Source organism: Octopus bimaculoides, chromosome 11 (assembly GCF_001194135.2).
Source record: "Octopus bimaculoides isolate UCB-OBI-ISO-001 chromosome 11, ASM119413v2, whole genome shotgun sequence".
NCBI classification, from domain to species: domain Eukaryota; kingdom Metazoa; phylum Mollusca; class Cephalopoda; order Octopoda; family Octopodidae; genus Octopus; species Octopus bimaculoides.
In genome coordinates this window covers 79,245,731-79,250,321 of record NC_068991.1, presented here as the reverse complement: position 1 = coordinate 79,250,321, position 4,591 = coordinate 79,245,731, and the positions used below count along the sequence as shown (strand labels likewise).

The 4,591-nt window shown below is 35.8% G+C and overlaps 1 long non-coding RNA gene across 1 annotated transcript in view; it reads left to right on the top strand.

Moving 5' to 3' along the window:
* The window catches only part of LOC128249109 (uncharacterized), a 194,403-nt gene that overhangs the window by 113,906 nt on the left and 75,906 nt on the right, over nt 1-4,591 (top strand). The window contains exon 2 of the long non-coding RNA XR_008265239.1: nt 2,958-3,013. This is a non-coding gene — a long non-coding RNA (uncharacterized LOC128249109). The remainder of the gene's footprint in view (nt 1-2,957; nt 3,014-4,591) is intronic.

The following is a 4,591-nucleotide window of genomic DNA, read 5'->3' as shown; positions in this document are numbered from 1 at the left end:
TGTGAATACAATTATTATTATTATTATTATTATTATTATTATTATTATTATTATAAATACATTCTAATATTTTTTCCGGCTCTTTACATTCTGAACTCAAATCTCGCCGAGGTCAACTTTGCTTTACTTTCCTTTGGGTCTACAAAATAGCCATTCCTCTTGTGCCAAACTCCGAATTCGTTATTATCATTATTGTTGTTGTTGTTGTTGTTGTTGCTAAGGTGGCAAGCTGACAGAAAGGTGAGCACGCCGGGCAAAATAGTTAGCTGCATTTGATCCGCCACAGCAGCGTTCTGCGTTATAAAATAAATACCAGATATAATCACCTTAGCCCTCCGCTAACCTGCTTGCCTCGTGTCAAAATTTGAAACCAATATTACTGTTGTCAATTATGGTAAAGGTGATGGTTATTAGCGGATTAGTGATGATGTTGGTCGTTACTAATGAGGGTCGAAGTAAAGGCAATACACATAGAACCTGTTACGTGGCTCAAGGTGTTCATAGTGTTTCCATTAATAGTGAATGCTCGCGATTGTTGATGGCTTGCTGGTAGCTTGTAAAATTCTTGAAATGCACCAGCTGTTACTTTTAATTATGGCTTGAGAAAGCGCTTGTCATTGAAATATGTTCGCAGTCCGTCAAACAAAAAATATAACATAAAAGTAGGCTGCGTGATTAGATGAATGGGAGCTCAAGTCATTATTGATGGCGGTTCTTTGAAGATGAAGTTGGCAGAATGAAGGTCTTGATGGTGATGGCGATATATTTGATTTGTGGATATAGCGTTTATTTTCTATGCTAGCATGAATAGTAAAGTTAGTTGATAAAACGTGCAGATAAAATGCATTTCTAAATTTGTCATCGAGCATTAGCGTGGTGTTTGTACATATAGCTGAGGTTGGTTGGTACGGAGCTCAGTAAAGTGAATATTTTAACAATGGATTTTATTGCATTTCTCAATGATACTGGTGATGTTCATTATCATTCAGATGCTATAGCAATATTATGATGGCATCGGTAACTATGGACGTTCTACTAGTAAACGCGACCTTAAGACTTGCACTGTTAAGAGATCATATGTGATCTCTGAAGTCTTTGCCAGCGGATCTTATGCAGCGGAAACAATTTTAACGGTCGTATTTGAAGTGAAAGTAAGAATCTCAGCTGAAAATATATACTTTGTATCGATTATCAGTTCATGGATTGGAAAGAAAGTGTTTCTGCGAAGGAGATGAACAAAATATAATGATAAAACTGTCATATGAAACTGAGGAAGTGTTATAATCTCCCCTCTTGCTTTTTCCATATTTCCAACTAAGGAAGTAGTAGATGATGTGTAGAAGTAAACATCGTGCTCTCTTAGTTGCGAAACAGAGAAATGAATTTAGCCTATCTTAGGAGAACATAAAGACGGCCTTTGATGTCTTTCAGATCCATTTAAGCAAACACCTGTCAACATTTGGCCAGAAAATGTTTATAATATTCCCATTCTACAAACTACACAATTCAAGTGAAGTCGAGAGAAAAGTCAAAGTAAAGAATTTCATTGATAAATTCTAAACCGTTCAAAATGGCCTATAATAATAATCATAATTAGAATAACGGTAATAGTTGGAATAATGATAATAACTAGTGTTGGACCCGTGAAAACATAAAATATGTAAGTATCTATAAATTGTGTACTGGTGCCATGAGAAATGTTTCTATATTCTGACACTTACAGAATATAGAAAGAAGTGTAAAACTGATAACTATATAATCCAACCAAAATATCTCAGTTACGCAAATGTAAACAGAATTACTATTTAGCCTTAAAATACATTGTACATATTCAAAGAACTTTCTTGGTTTAGTGGTGCGGAACGTCCTTCTGGTACTCTATTACTTGTTTCAGTATTTTGACGGTAGCCATACTGGAGCATCACCCATTAGTCGAAGAAATCAACCCTAGGACTTATTCCCTGTAAGCCTGGTGCTTATTCTATCAATCTTCTGTCAAACAGGTAAGTTACAGGGACGTAAACACACCAACACACACACACACAAACATATATATATTATGGGCTTCTTTCAGTTTCCGTCTAGCAAATCCACTCACGAGGCTTTGCTTTGGTCTGACCGAGGCTATCGTAGAAGACACTCTTTAAAGTATAGAGTTGAACTTCGTGTAGCCACTTGTTGGCGACTTTTCTCGCCGACCCGTTTTGTAGGGGATGTTACCCATTTTTCTGAGATCTTTTCGCAGCTATACCCCGTTCAAAATTTACGTTAGATTTTGTATGAGAAAAAAATGAAGGGAGGTGAGGCTTATTTGTAGTTTGTAAAGAAAACATTAAACGTGCCTTAAAAGAAATGGTTTTTACCCCTAACTAAAAGACATGAGAAACTATCAAACAAGGTGAATAAGTGGTGGGGGAAAGAAAAGAGAACTAATAGTTGATCATTCTAGAACTCCCAGAATCGAAACGTAAACACCTGAAAGACTTTCCCTCCTCTTCATTGCTAAAAGACTGCACGTCAGCAGTCTTAGTCACTCTTAGTGATTCTTCTGTGTGTCTTGGTGTCTGTGTGAATGAATGTGTGTGTGTGTGTGTGTATGTGCATGTATTTACACTGTTGTGCACATGAGAAAACTTACCCCCCATTTGCGTGTATAAATATATACAACTTGTTTTATATAGACAAATAGCATGAAATCTTCATAATCATTTTTTTGGTTTTGGAAAGGTGAAACTCGAAGTAGTTAAAGCTATAGACAATAGCATGTAAATATTGAGTTAAAAAGAATTCGAAAGCTACCCTTGGGATACGAGGCCATGTCTTCTGTAAATATTTGAGACTATACAAATTTTTTCTTGCACGCTCTTGGTTACAACTTCAAATATAAATAATTTCGTGTTCTGTCAATCTTTATCAATTCATATGACACTAACTATATGTTACGCTTCTTTCTCTAGATCACGTATGAACATACACGAAAGGTGGAGGTTTTACTACCTGTCAACAATCTAACGTAAGTGGAAATTATTGCAAGGCCTGTATCAGTTACCGTCGTTGCGTTTTTTTTGCATTTAAGTAAAGAATTTCTCTGTGGTTTGTTAAAATTTGTAATTGCATTCGAATATTAAGTATATTTGTTAACATTAAAGTTTGTGAATGTATGTGTACCGTGGATGTGTTTGTAGTTGCCTATACCAACTATCAAAAATGTCGCATAGCTTATATTCATGTGCAAGTTTAGATACATAAAAATCGAGTTATTTGAGATTTCAATATAGAACAAGACTCATCTCCAATAGACCATAAGAAAATATCAGTGACCGGCAGTAAATGTGTCTATTAACTACAATATATTGGTCCGAGACAGAAACAATCCAGCGATTAAGCAACACTGACTCCTGCACATTACATACAACATTCTGGATGTCCTCATGCACGGCGCTTCGGATGGTGCATCTTTTATGCATTGCAATGGCTCCCATTGACTTCCCGGGCTATTATATCGATTATTTCTTGGACATTTTGGTATTAGGACCCAGTGCATGGGTCTTGGGTTTAGATGCTTATGTTGGATCCCTGCTAGCAGTCTCTAGTTCATTTCGAACTTTGACAACGAATGCTCGGGCAACTTCTAGGAAGTGAGGTATGTCTCTCTCACTATGCCGCGATTTTAAGGCAATAAATGCAGAGTGCCTGTTCATTTGCTGAGTCAACCTAATGTCTGACATTATTTATCTGAAAAGTAAGGTACAAAAATATAAGAAGAGCCCTTGAAAGAGATAAATACATATGTAACCACACATACATACGCATACACACACACGTAAACAAGCATACAAACCCGCGCGCTCTTATATTGCAGTAACTTAATAGTTGTGAGACGTTGGAGCAGACGATACACTTTACAGTATTCAATTCTATTCAAAGACTGTGGAGATTATTTTTGTCTGTTTTGTATGCAGACTCGATAAAATAAGTACATAGGTCGACATATAATGCATTCGACATGTACTGTATCAGATACATAATGTACAAGACATGTAGTCGCCTAGACAGGCTGTGTACTACACACTATTCAATAAAATATAATTCGAAAGTATTAGAGAACTAATAACACGTTTCCGGTTAAAAAAAGATAACATTAAATATGCTATTCCTGATGATATTTGCTGATTAATATCAGTGTTACCTGTGATTAATACCTATAGTCAAAGGTTTGTAATCATTCAATAATACGCCCGGTTGAGTTTTGCAAATCCATGATTAGGCTATCATGTGTCTCGTTGTTTTACGTAGAGGTGGATGTAATTTAGGGAGAGTCAACTGCTACATATTAAGCGGTGTGACAACATCCAGACATCAATGCAATTTTTCTAGGAACAAGAGTAATTTGTATTTCCGTAACTATGTACGTTCATAACATGATGTATTGAAAAATTCTCATTTAAATTGCGGTTTGACTTTTCTGTTATTAGAGTGAGGCATTCATTTCCATTGAAGTTTTATACTAAACATTACTCAACGCCTGATATATACTCTACTTTAATAGTAAACTAATACAAAGGCAGACATACACAAATGTACAACGATA